Source organism: Canis lupus, chromosome 1, assembly GCF_003254725.2.
Source record: "Canis lupus dingo isolate Sandy chromosome 1, ASM325472v2, whole genome shotgun sequence".
NCBI classification, from domain to species: domain Eukaryota; kingdom Metazoa; phylum Chordata; class Mammalia; order Carnivora; family Canidae; genus Canis; species Canis lupus.
The window spans coordinates 65,997,417-66,012,350 of NC_064243.1; the positions used below are offsets into that span (position 1 = coordinate 65,997,417).

Here is a 14,934-nt window from a genome sequence, read left to right on the forward strand (position 1 = left end):
TGTTTATCTTCTTTTTTTTTTTTCCTGCCTTGGCAAACTATCACATCCCATCCATTTTGTCAGTTCATAGACTACATCCAACCACCACATTTATCCAGTGATGAAGTTGCCCATTTTTTCCATAATATTCCTTAAGTCCATAATTTTGTTACTGCTATTCTACGATCTTTGGCCTTCCATATAGTTTCCTACAAGATGTTACTCACTGTGTCTGCCACAGTTACTGGAACCGTACTGATCACCCACACGGCTGCCAGGCATCCTCCCAATTGAAATGTCCCCCCCAAAGCTCTCCGTTGCCTTTAACAAATTAGTAACAACTACCATTTTTTTTAAAACTTACTATGTACATTGAGGACTTATGGGCCTCTTTGCTCAGAAGCCCCTGGACAGGCTCATTCTGGGAGACTTCCCCTCTCATGCAGCCTGTGCAAGTCCTGCCCAATAAAGCTTGCTGTGTGTTCCTGCTTCTCACAGGCATGTTTCTTTCTTTATGAGCCCCAAATCCCTTGAACCCTAGCAGTGGTCACAATGTACTCATTTCAGGATAAAATCCAGACTTTTTAGCAGAGCATATTGGAGAATTCACTTTCTGGTCTTTGTATCTCCAGCCTCATTTCCTGCAAACACTTTCTTTTGTGTCTGCTACATTCCAACAGTAACCCGTTAATTGCATTTTCCTCACCTTTGTGCTACATTAGCTTATTTGGTGGTATAATAAAATAATACCCAAATGTCAGCAGAAACTTTAAAACCAACCAAGGTTGATAAAAGATCTGATCACTTCCTCTGAGGAGGCTCAATTCAAAAATCATTCTTCCATTCCTTGAACAAATATTCAGCACATACTGACTACTTTGTACCTGGTATTCTTCGCAGTACTTGGAGCACATCAGTGAGTAAAATAAACACATGCCAAAAAAAAAAAAAAAATCCTGTGCTGGGAAGCTTCATTCTGGAGGAGGTTAGGGTAGCAGTTGGCAAATTTAAATACAGTGGACTGAGAAGATTTTAGGGAGGTGACATTTGAGTTTGGGGATAATATTTCAACAGAATCAACCTGGCTTCTAGGTTGAGAGTGGATATTAGAGGAAAGGGAACAAAGGAAGCAGCTGAGAAAATGGTGTCTTAAAATAGAGTGGTAGCAGCAGAGCTGGCGTAGAAGGTCAGGTTCTGGAATTATTTTGAAAGCAAAGCTACTAGATCTGCTCCGAGGTTATAGGTTATTCGTGGGGTATGGAGGAAAGAAAGGAGTTAAGGATGACTCCAGTATTTTTTGATGGGAGCAACTGAAAGGATTGAATGGCTATGGCTGTGAGGGGGAGCACTCTGGGTCAGGTCTTAGCATTTATTCTCCCTCCAACCATAACCTCTCTCCTCAATGAACTGTGAGTGGTGTTGCATATCAAAACTTTGGGAAAAAAAAAATCTTGATCCCTAAAGAAAAAAAAAATTTGAACCAAGCAACCCCATCTCAAAATGTACAAAAAAATAATGACAAGTCGGATGGATCAGCATGTTCTAGATATTCTGATAGCCCATATGGTCCAAAGCATAGTACAAATCAAACTGCATCCATAATAAATGAGTCACAAACAGGAACTGTTTAGGACTTGCAAAAATGCAGTATAAATACAACTGGATTTGAAGATTTACCGTGAAAAAAAAACCTTTGTTTTATAACCTTCCTCCTCTCTTCTGTTACCTTCTAACTTGTTGTTCTTTTCTCTTTTCTAAAATTATATTTTGTTTCTTGGCATTGGTTTTATCCTGAAATTAAAATGTGATTTCCGGAGCATATGTGGATTAAAGCTCATCCAAATCCATCATGTTTTATCTTAATCGGCCTCCTATTAGCAAAGCAAAAAGAGCCAAACCTACTACAGAGCCTAATTGGTAACAGAGGGGCGCTGGTGACTCTTCCATTGAGAGGAGGTGAAATAGGTACTTGACTCATGATGTGCCCAAGGAAAGTATACAAACTGCTTTAAAAATAGAAAAGTCCTGGGATGAGAAGAATCAAATATTTATGTCAGCCTGAAAAAAAAAAAAAAAAAGAACAATGCATATATTGTAAGGCCCAGAGACTCAGGAACTCGGCATTCTATCTTGGGAAGTGACTTTAGGCAAGTCCTTCAACCTCTCTGAGTCAGTTTCCCCCGGGGGCAGGGCATCAAGCTGTACTTTCTATCTTTTTTCTTTCTGCTTATCTTAGTCTTTCTTCCTCTCATCTGTACTTTCTTTCACTCCATCTTCCCACCCGACCTTCACTCTCCCTTTTTCTTCCTTCCTCCTCTTCCTTCTTTTTGTTTTGTTTTGTTTTATTTTATTTTATTTTATTTTATTTTATTTTATTTTATTTTATTTTATTATTTATTGAGAGGGAGTAGGGGGAGAAGCAGAGGAGGAGGGAGAGGGAGAAGCAGACTCCGTATGTACTGAGCGGATGCAGGGCCAGGCTCCCCCACCAGAGATGCTCAACCGAGTGAGCCACCCAGGCGCCCCTCCTTCCTTTCTTCCTCATGCAGGATTGGGAGACATTTAAAAAATAACAACAACAACAACAACATATCCAATAAAGTAATGGGAAAATGAAAATAGGAGTGGAAAGACAAAAGTACAAATAAATACACATCTATCAGCCTAGAAAGCACCAACAGAGCTGTGATAGTTGATCACTAAGTGATCAAACCTTAAGAAGATTGGGGTGCTTGGGTGGCTCAGTCGGTGAAGCGCCTGCCTTGGGCTCAGGTCTTCATTGCGGGGTCCTGGGGTCCAGCCCCACATGGGCTCTGCTTCTCCCTCTCCTTCTCTGCCTGCTGCCCACCCCCCATGGTGCGCGCGCTCGCGCCCTCTCTCTCTGTCAAATAAAATAAATAAATAAATTTGTTATGTTAAAAAGATTTAGCTTAGGTTATTATACTTTGATTGGAATGAAGAGACTCAAGCAACACCGCCAGTGGGCCAGGGCCAAGCACGCCCCCGTGTGCCGGGGTTTGCACTTCTCAGCTCCCTGTCAGCTCCATCACCTGCAGGCCGGAGGTAGGTATTTGCATTCCCATTAAGGCCTTTTTCAAATTTATTCTATGCACTTCCTAGGTGGATAAACCTGAGAGGGTGCTTAAAGTTTCTGAATTCTGCTTCATTATCTGCAGATGCCAGGATAGAACATAACTCTGTGTATCACTACGAGAATGAAATATGTGAAAGTGCTTATATTCATCTTCCATTGCTGTATGACAATGTTGCCACAAGCTTAGAGGCTTAAAAAAACACCAGTTGTTCATCTCAAATTCTCCACGGACTGGGAGTCTGGGCATGACTTCCCTGGACCCTCTGCTCAGGGTCTCATGGACTTGCATTCCAGGTGCTGGCCATGATGCCCTTATCATTTGGAGCTCAAGGTTTATTCAGACTGTTGGAAGAAATCTCCTCCTTGCAGCTGTGAGACGGAGGTACCCATTTTTTTCCTGCCTGTTGGTGGGTGACCCAAGGCCACCTGCGGCTCTCTGCCACGGGGCTCCCATAGTGACTCCAAACATAGATGTTTGCTCTCTTCCTTCCAGGCCAGTTGGAGTGAATCTGCTGATGTTTTGTTTTTGGTTTGGTTTGGTTTGGTTTGGTTTGGTTTTAATCTCTTTCAAGAGTTCATTCCATTAGATCAAGCTCACCGAGGAAAATTTCCATTTTGAGATTTATCAGTCAACTGGTCAGTCATCTAATCGTAAGAGTGAAATTCCATCATAGTCACTGTTTCTTCCACTCACAGGGTGTAGCTTATACAAGGTTACAGGTCATGGGGGTGTCATAGAACTCTCTCTGTTGAATGGAACACATCATGACACCCACTCCCTACAAATAGGACCCTTAAAACAAGAGGCTATCTAAAGTGCTGCCTGGCTTGATCTTTTTGACGAATTGAAGGTAGCTCTGACAATAAAGAAGGCGTGGTTTCCACCTTCACAGAGCTTGTAGAAAGTACTGGAAGAACAAAACAAACAAACAGAAACCCCAAATAAGTGAGTAAACAGATGGATACAATCTTTGCTAAATATGATTAGAGCTTCTAGTCCTTGAAAGGCTTTTAGCAGGGAGGTGACAATGTTCAGATGGCAATTTTAGAAGATGACCCTGAACATTATTAAGAAATGAGTATTTGTTGGGAATGACTGGACCCATTTATGAAATTATTTGGTACTCTTTACTATACATAAACATAAATATGTGGCTTTAGTGAGAACTCAAGCCTCTTTCATCAGCCTGCCTTCAAATCCACTTACAATGAAGGAGAACCCTCGTCTAATTTTATTCAAGGCTTAGAGCACAGTATTGGGACCTAACCCTAGTGGGCTCAATTATGATGTCTATCTGTGGCAGTCTAATCACTGAGTTCCCTTCTTTTGGGGGCCTTCTTGCCAGTAGATGTGATCTCATTGCAATTTTCTTCAAGTGGAATGGTTCATCATTTAGAATTAGTTTGGGTGCATATAAAAAAATAGTAGTGATTTAAACAAGATAATTTATTTCTACATCAAGTAAAAAAGAATTTTTTTTTAAATGCCTGAAGATAAGTGTTCCAGGGCTGGTCTGGGGCTCCATGATGCCATAAACCTGGGTTCCATGAATCTCAGCTCATGCTTTCTACCCCATAGTCCAAGGAAACTGGTCAAATTCCAGCCAGACTATAACAACCAACTGAAAAGGAGACCTGAAAAAGGAAGGTGGCAAAGAGCACATGCCAGCTGCCCCTTAAGGAAAGTTTTCAGAATCTGTAAAAACAAAAACAAACAAATTAAAAAAAAAAAAAAAAAACCCCTTCTGCTGAATTCTCAGTCACCTTGATTACAACCCATACCTAGCTGCAAGGAAAATTAGAAAATGAAGACATTTTTTCCCAGCCAACTTATCTCCAACTAAGATTCAGAGTTTCCATTAGAAGGAAAATGTAAACTGGAGTAGGCAACCGGCAGTCTCAGTCACATGGTATGAGGCAGGATATGAGTTTGAGTGGAGTAGGCAAAGTCTGCAACTTGGCACCAGTTTTGTTCTAGGCTACTCACGCTAACCAGAAAAAAGGGGTCCCTTATGTGTGCTGGCCTAATCAACTAGAGTTCCCAGTATAGAATTTGAAGTTGGAGCCCCATTTAGAACTGATACAGCAGGTTTTTTATGCAAAAAAAAAAAAAATGGAACAAATGAAGCTCTTGACATAATAATAGTCAGGACTCTATCAGATACATGTGAGAGAAACCCACATTGACCTAGGTTAAGCAAAAGGAGAAGTTTTATTGGAAAGCTATTCATTTAATACTCAAAACTTAGAAAAATACCAAACAACCAAGACTTTGGAAGAACAGTTGTTGAACGAGCCTCAGGGCTAAACCAGACACTGAAAGGTCCTTCTGTTTATTATAATATTCTCAGGACATTCTCCTTACTTCCAGCTCTATTTCATAGGGGTAGGGAGGTCAGTTTTATTTTCTTGGATTTCTCACTATGGTAAATATGTGGAATGCATCCCAGCTACTCAATCATGCCTGATAGTTCCTGACCAGAGAAGAGATAGAAAGAGATTCAATTCCTGAAAAGGGACTCTGATGTGCCCAGTTTGGGGAATATTTCCATCCATGGACCAATCGGTCAGTCCCCAGGAGAGCCAGGTAGATGAAAACAGGAATGTGTAGGCGCTGTACATGTAGATGGAGGAAAGCCACTGAGAAAATAAACTTAATAGTGGTCTACTAGACTTGGAGCTGACATACTAAACCTTTGGAAGTCCCAAACATTTGTTTCAATAGCAGAATAAGAAGAGAAAGAAAGGAAGAAAGAAGAAAGAAAGAAAGAAAGAAAGAAAGAAAGAAAGAAAGAAAGAAAGAAAGAGAAAGAAAGAAAGAAAGAAAGAAAGAAAGAAAGAAAGAAAGAAAGAAAGAAAGAGAAAAGAGAGAGAGAATAGTTGTTTCTGTGTATATTTTAAAATTTTAATATTTCTTCAAGAACAATTTGAGAGTAAGATCCGTGTAAGGAATTTTTCATTTCTCTGTAGGAACAAAAGATGTTCTTGATTAAGAGAAGGGATTCCAATTCATTTGGTTTTATGGAAAGAAAACAGTTTTCAGACACATTATATTTCTGGCTTCATATAACTGAACTGGGCTTTTATCGAATGGATGTTACATAACCCTGGCTAGCTCTTCCCCCAGCTGCATGAGAAGAGCCAATGGAGCTCCCTTGAGCTCCTCTCCCAGCCAACCCAAAAAATACAGAGGAAGGGAATTCAACCAGTCCTGCCCTATTCCTCGGGCCAAACACTTTCTTGGTTTTCTCTGCTTTCTTCCACTGTTTGTTGCTAGATGGTGTCCTTTCCTTGACTCAAAGAGTGCTGACGTTCAGAATTCATATTTGAACTTTGAAGTAGAAGCAAAGAAAGCAAGTCTTCCACAGGAGTTTGATCCTAGCCTGCTTAGGCCCAAATGGCCAAATCTAAAGAATCAGTGTATGACCAAGGCTAGTAGCCCAGCCACTGGATTTCCCCAAGGGAGTTTGGAGTCAACCCCATGAAGCAATGAGGTATCCCTTGGTTTTGTTTTCTGTGCATGATTTTTGTTTTTGTTTTAATTATGGGTATGGGTATGGGTATCTGTTAAGAATATAATTAAAGTGATTGTGATGTCGTGTCATGGCTAGCCATACCTCTTTCCATAAAAATCTTTTGCAGTTCACACATACATACATACACACATTCACACGTTCATATGTTTTATCACAACTAAATACAAATGTATGTATGTGGGGTTCTAGCATCCTAGTATAGTGGAGTTCTAAAATTGACTTTTAATTCCTTTTTTTTACTAAGGAGTTTATGAGACCCCCTTAGTCAGTGTAAATGAGGATACATAGTATGCTTCAATCTGGAATCCTCTTATAATCTCTTCTACGACTGTGATAGTTTTTAGCAGGCCACCTACGTTGGGATTTGTCTTATTTAAAAGCCCTCATTACTATTTCCAGGGTAGTCTTTTTCTGTTATATCTACATGCTCAAATTTCTCTACCAGTTGATTTCTATAGAGAATTAACTCCTCTAATTTGTTCTATATAATACTTTCAGCCTGCTTTACTTCTTAACCTTGACATGATCTCTCTCTTCTCTTTCTCTGTCTTCTCCCCCCCACTCCTCCTCCCTCATCTCTTTCTTGGATAGATGGTGGATGGATAAGAAGGAAAGGAGGGAAAGAAGGAGGAAAAAAACAGGGAAAGAAAGAAAGAAGAGAAAGAAAGAAAGTTCTCAGAGAGCAGTCATATTATATTCCACAAACATTGACAAGAAGAGTCATCACTAGCTGGGGTGGTAACAATTTTCGTATTGGCTAAAACATGAGTATCGTGCATGATGCATGTGGCCTAGGTCAACACTGACTACAGAAGTTGAGAAAGTATCTGTTTAACAATTTCACACATGACACCATAGAGGTTAAACATGGTTAAAATTCAGTTGCCTTCTCTTTTTCGTAGGAGCATAGTCACAAAGGCAATAGATTCACAGGTTGTTGCAGAGGGGGCAAAAAGAGGCTCAGAAGAGAAAGACTTCAGGCCGCCAAATACAAAGTCACTACCTCACTGCTCAGCCTTTTTTGTGCCTTAGGAATGAGTTGGGGAGAGGCTTTGAAAAGCCTGGGAGTGGGTTTAATGGCCCATGCGACACCTGTGAGGTCAGGGAATTGGTAAGAGAGAGCCCTCTCTTCACCTCTATTGTTCCAGGGTGGCCTGGGTCATGCTCAAGAGCTGAACACAGTCAGAAAAAGTTAGCTCCTGCCCTCTTACTTAGAAGTATCAGAAAGGGAGACAGAACATGAGAGACTCCTAACTCTGGGAAACGAACAAGGGGTGGCAGAAAGGGAGGCGGGCGGGAGGGTGGGGGTGACTGGGTGACGGGCACTGAAGGGGACACTTGATGGGATGAGCACTGGGTGTTATTCTATATGTTGGCAAATTGAACACCAATAAAAAATAAAATAAAAAATTAAAAAAGAGGTCTTTTTGACCTGAAGATGTTAATAAGCCTGTGATATGTGCTAACCTTGGAATGATTTCTCTTCTTTTTCTTCTATCATTACTTGTGCCAGTTTGTACATACAATTACGATATAAGGAAAATAAGTTTGGATGAAGGCACAGATAGATTGCAATTACTCTTCTTTAAAATAAAAAGGAATTAGTGTCTAATCTAATTAGATATTAACTATGTTGTTATTACTCGATGGGATATGGCAATCAGATGAGGAGGATGGCACCTAACACCTACTATGTGTTAAAGCACCAATATCTATGAGTAACTAAAGTTGAAGAGTAAATTTGAACTGATTCAAATTTTATTCCTAAAGTATTGGCACTCCCGTTTTTGCATTGTGATACATGTAGGGCTGGAAACACTTGGTGTTCCATATGGATCTCCTTGGATCCCCTTGACCATCCCTGAGTGGCCCTCTGCCAGTTTCTAGCCTGTCCCTGAGATGCTTTTGTAAAACTGCCTGAGGGCAGCTGAGGCTATTTTGCTTACAGACTTGGAGCCAAGGAGCTGAAAGTGTCTGAGAGCCTATGCACCTCCTATTCCCTCAGCCCTCGGCCAGTCACTGACACAAAAATATGAATGCCTGACTTTTACCCCTCCAATCAGGACAAAAGCCGAGGTGAATTTTACTTTTCAGAGGACTTCACAGACTCTGGAAAGCAGGCTGAGGCTCCTCTCTGGCTTCTTTTACTTCCCTGTCCTACTAGTCCTACTCCCTTTGTGGTGTCTCCCATGAGCATTTCCTTTACAAATCATGTGTTTGGGGGTTGGTATACTTCTAAGAAACCTGATCTGAGACAATGGGCTGCCTTGAATAGAAGAGAAACTGATAAACTTGGACATGGTCTATCAGAAAATGCATTGGGCTGAGTCCACCCACAGAATTCTCCCTCCAAGAAATGGACATGATGGACAGATGTCACCACAAAAACACAACATTGAAATCCTCCCCAATCTAAGCCTGGATGAGGAATCTTTTCATATATTCAGTCTTTGTGCCAAAGGAGAGAGAGAGAAAAATTAAGTGAATATTCATTCAAATTTAAAGATTCTTGTATCTCATTGTGTAATTTTTATTTATTTATTATTGAAGTGTAGTTGACCAGTTGTGGAGTTTTTTGATAGAGAAATGAATCAGAGTCTATTCGTTTTTAAAATTATTAACGGGAATGTTGAATTCTATTGATTTACTCCAAAAAATAATAAAATGTCCCTTTCACTTACTTTCTAGAGAAAGGTGAAGAACAGGAGGGAATGAGCAGGGCACAGGGAATGGAGACTAGGAGACTCAGTGAAAATCAAATTTGTAATCATGTCTGATGCTTAGAGAATGCTTATTTTAGGCCAATATCATCTGAATAGGCTCACATACACTCTATGAATTGGAGACTATTATTATCTTCATATTTCAGATGTGTTTAAACTATGTGGGTCACTTATAAGCAAATTTTTCTACAATACAGCGCTGTAAATGTATCTCTCTTATGATTTTCTTAATAACATTTTCCTTTCTCTAGCTTACTTTATTGTATAATGTATAGTATATAATACACATAACATACAGAATATGTGCTAGTCAACTGCTTATGTTATTAGTAAAGCTTCCAGTCAACAATCGGCTATTTAGTAGTTAGGTTCAGGGAATCAAAACTTACACGTGGATTATCAACTCCATGGGGGGGCCCATAACTCCTGTGTTATCTAAGGGTCAATTGTACACGCATCCCCATATAGACAGACATCTGTGCGGAGGTATGTACCAACCTACAGTTCTGTGAGTTGGGGAATATTACAACCTTCATATTTCAGATGGGAAGACTGTAACACTGAGATGCTAAACGTGTCCTGAGGTCATCATACAGTATGTGGCACACCTGAGGTCTGGTCCCAGCAATGTGACTATGGTGTCTGTGCCCTAAACCACTTCACTCGGCTACCTGTTCCTGGAGAGATTGAGAGAATTCAGTAGAAAGAAACAGAGACTGAAAAAGAAAAGATGGAAAGTCAAACATGTAAAAATTGACCCACACACAATGATTAAGACTCGGACCAAAAGGTACCAACAGAGAGGAGCATGCACACATCCCACAGAGGCAAGGTGAAATCAATATAAAAAGACTCCCATTGTAACACAATCACAGAGAAAAATCCATACACACAAAAAATAAGGCATGCACGCTTTATAAAGACACAGGCAGGAGAGGGGGTGCGTCTAAATAAGCAAGACTCAAGACAAATGGGACATGCCTGCAAAAGGATCCTGGGAACCAGAATTCAGGCAGATGAGTCTTTACTGCATGGATGGCTTTATCGGTGTGATTTGAAGGGAACCATCTACCTTCAGTGATAGGGAGAAGAAGAAACTGATAGGAACTATCCCGTAGGGGAACATAAGTCCAAGATTCAGAATTTCTACTTGTTTCTTCCATTATCTACGGCTGTGTAAAAATCACTCCCAAACTTAATGGCTTAAAACAAGAACTATTTTATTATATGTCATTATTTTATGAGCCAGGAATTTGGGCATATGTACCTGGGCAAGAGTTTTGTTCTATAGGGTGCTGACTCACCCATTTTTAGCTGGTGCCTGGGTGGGGCTGAAAGATCTAAGGTAACTTCCCTCATTCACGTGATACCTTGCCACAGTCAACTGGAAGGATGGGGCTCAGCTAGGCCTCTCTCTCTCTTTCTCTCTCTGACTCTCTGTATTCTCAGGCCTTTCTCTGTGGTCTCTCCAGCAGGGCAGTCCGACTTCTTATTTTTTGTCTTGGGGCTTTAGGAGCCCAAAGCAAAAGCTGCTACCCTCATAAAAACAAGCTCCAGAGCTGCCACAGTCTCTTGCACATAGTCTCTTTCTGTTTGTCGAAATAGCCTAATGGCAGCCCAGATTCAAGAGGAAGACAAATAGGCCGTGTCTCCTGATAAAAGGAGTACCAGAGAATGTGTGGCTGCCCTTCACCTGCCACACCACTCAAGCAGAAACAGGCCAGCGATGCACAGATGTCTGAGAAGCCAGCAAGGGTCCAAACCTTGGACACTTCCCAGAAGGAAGTGCTATGGGAAGCTAACCTGGAAGGCAGAAACTGTCTCTTGAGGTAACTAGTGAATCTGAGAGTTGGATAATTATGGAAGAGGAAGGAGAGCCCCGGGGTGGCTCAGTCGGGTAAGGGTCTGCCTCCAGCTCAGGTCATGATCCGGAGTCCTGGGATGGAGCCCCGAGTTGGGCTCCCTGCTCAGCGGGAAGCCTGCTTCTCCCTCTGCCCCTGCCCCCCTGCTCATGCTCACTCTCTCTCCCACATTCTCTCTTTCAAATAAATAAATTCAAAAAAAGAGAGAGAGAAGAAAGAAAGAAAGAAAGAAAGAAAGAAAGAAAGAAAGAAAGAAAGAAAGAAAGAAAGAAAGAAAGAACTGTGTTGTTAGAGTCACACACTTTGTTTGGAACTAACTAGATACACTTACTTGGCCCCAAAGGTTATCTGTGTGTTCTTAAGTGTTACACCGCACCTATTGCCTTACCTGCCTACGTGACCCCCTGTTCCCACTCCACAGATCCTAAGTTCTGATAATTTGCATTGACCTTCATGTTTCTGGAGTTTCTTCCATCTGTAAATACAGCGGGGCCTGCAAGATTCATTACTAGCCCGTTGAGTCCGGATGACTCTCCTCTTCTATTTGCCGATCAAGAGACACACCCAACGGGAGGAGTGGAGACACGAAGAGCCATAACACTGACAACAATGCAATTATATTAGCAGGGTTTTCCTTTTTTTCCCTGGGTCAAACGAGAATAGTTCGAGGCCACATGAGCAGTTTGCACACGGGCATTGGCTCTGGAGTCAGGTAGAAATCTGCCAAAGTGTTTGCAAAACAGACAACTCGTGTGAGCTGGATCTTAGATGAACTGAGTACTACTTATTTTCTAGGATTGTTGGGATTATTCAAGAAAACGGATACCGTGTGGATAGCACAGAATAGTCCTTCAATACATGGAAGCAATGGTTACGAACACCAGGTCGACCCCTCAGCATAAGGCGGTAGGGAACTGGAACAAAGGAATAAAACCCAGGGGTGCAGCCTGGGGTCTGGTCAAGCCTCGGTGCACCTGACCAGCGCAGGCCCCAGGCAATTTGAAACAGTTTAACTGCAAACACGGATATCAGACCAAATCATATAATTTACATGAACAATATGAAAGACAAAATTAAAAAAGAAGAATTGAAGTGATCCCTGTACGCCTTGTTTTCTCAGTTTGGCCCTGTGGTAGGTATTGTAGCTTTACAGACCATGAAGATGAGGGGGCAAGCCTTTGTTATTTTTAAGGAACTGGGCTCATCCACAAATGGCTTGAGACAGTTACAAGGATTTCCATTTTATGGTAAACCAATGCGAACCCAGTAGGCAAAAACAGATTCGGATATAATATCTAAAATGCGTGGCACTTTGGCTGACAAAGAATAGAAGAAGGGAAAGAAAAAAGCAAAAACTGTGGAACAGACTGCGACCACTGCAAACAAAAAGCCTGGTCAGGGAACACCAAATGCAGCAAATGCCCAAGGAAATTCAACACCAAATCCTCAGGTCCCTGATTACCCTCCAAACTATATTTTATTCCTCAACAATTTACCAGAAGAGACTAATGAGATGATGTTGTCTATGCTGTTTAATCAGTTTCTGGGCTTCAAAGAAGTACGTTTGGTACCCGGGAGGCATGACATTGCTTTTGTTGAATTTGAAAATGATGGACAGGCTGGAGGTGCCAGGGATGCTTTACAGGGATTCAAAATCACACCGTCCCATGCCATGAAGATCACATATGCCAAAAAATAACATATGGCATAGTTGTCTTTAAAGGACTTGGTGTTATTTAAAGTGTTTGTTTTGATGACATTTGGTCAGGCCATTTTAATAGTTGGGATGTGGGGGAGTGACAGAGAAATTTTTGTGAATTCTAAAAAATAACCTAGTTTTTGTTTAGCCTTATTGAACTATAAAATATGAAGGCCTCATTTTTGTACGATTAACTTTTATTTGTATTCTATAAAAAAAAACCTCTGTGCATCTAAACTTTAATTTCTAAATATTTTAATTATCTTCCATCTATAACACATGATTACACATACAGTATGTACATACAGTTTAAAAGTATAACTCAGATTTACATTCAGGCAGAAAACACATGTTACACCATGGGTTTCACCCAAATTTATTTTCAGAATTCATTCTATTTTAAATTTGATTTCACCAGTGTCTGATTCAACTGATACATTTGCTCATCCATTCTTCATGAGCATAAAAATTTAGAAGGTATTATTGTTGATGGAAAGTAGTAATTTAAAAGTGACATCTTCTATGGCTATCATGGCTGTGCGTGTGTGTAAGCATATTTAGAGAGCAATTATTTCTTGATTATTCTTTTTTTTAAGATTGTATTTATTTATTCATGAGAGATGCAGAGACATAGAGAGGCAGAGACACAGATGGAGGGAGAAGCAGGCTCCATGCAGGGAGCCCCATGTGGGACTCAACTGGGACCCCTGGATCATGCCCTGGGCTGAAGGCAGGTGCTCAACTGCTGGGCCACCCAGGGATCCCCTATTTCTTGATTATTCTAAGTGTGCTTAAATGTACACTTTTCAAGTGTATATAGGACCCCAAAAGAAAGTTCCCGCTAGGCTAGTTGTCTTTGACTATAGAAAAGTAGTTAAAATAGATCCTTGCATCCCCTGAGTCTGGCATTTTCTATACCAGAGCCTCATCACCAGGACATCACAGATTATGTGTTTCCTCTTCTCTGTAACCTCCAATTAGAATTAATCTCTCCCAGGGGGCGCTTGGGTGGCTCGAGGGGTTAAGCATCTGCCTTTGGCTCTGGTCAGGATCCCCAGGGCCTGGGATTGAGCCCCACATCCTGGGCTCCTTGCCCAGTGGGATGTCTGCTTCTCCCTCTCCCTCTGCCTGCTGCTCCCCTACCCCCCTCTCTTTCAAATACATAAATAAAATCCTCAAAAATAAATAATTAATCTCTCCCTCATATACCTTTGTTATAAAGGGGTGTATGTTGTATTTTTTAAAATAATTTTAGCATTTTTATTTGATGCTTTAAGAATTGTTTGTTCATGCCCGTCTCTCTCACTTGATTACAAGCTCCTGAAGGCAAAAGACCCTAAACCTGTGTTCAAAATACCAACCAAAATGCAAATCAAAAGACTCCATATGAAAACACATTCAATAAAGGGGATTAAGTCTGCTAATGCACACAGAGAAACCAGTCACGTACTTCATTAACCTGCCCAAAACAGTAACATAAAGTAATAAATACTAGCTTTTTACAGCAACAGAAGTATTTTTTTTAATATGATGGACTATTTAAAGCATACAGCCTTACTGGAGTATTTATGACTGATTTTATTCCAAAAATATATCATCTCACGTCTTGAGACAGAAGGGCAACCAGTGCAACCTCTGGATTGCTGACCCGGGCTATGCCAAGGGTCGCCCGAGGGACAGCAGCAGCAGCCAGGCCTTGGAACTTGTCAGAAATGCAAAATGTCTGGCTGCACCCACATCTGCTGAATCAGAATCTCTGGATGCAGGAATCAGAAATCTGTGTTTTAGCAAACCTTCTGGGGGACTTCGATGCACACTAAAGTTTGAGGGAGATTAATCCGAACATTTATTAAAATTCCAAACGAGGAGAGAACTAAGGAGGCCTTTCGGTCTAGCTCTTTACTTACTGGATGAGATGCAGAGGCCAAGAAGGGATAAAGCACTTGCTTCAGTGGCAGAACCAATATCACAACCAGAATCCTTGATTCCAGACCCACGTCCTTCTCACTTTAACCGCCCTAAAAATGTCATTTTCCCTTAA

General features: G+C 41.0%; 1 pseudogene; it reads left to right on the top strand.

The window, feature by feature from the left end:
* The first annotated feature begins 11,006 nt into the window (after positions 1–11,006).
* Positions 11,007–12,992, top strand: LOC112643485 (U2 small nuclear ribonucleoprotein B''-like; annotated as a pseudogene).
* Positions 12,993–14,934: the final 1,942 nt, after the last annotated feature.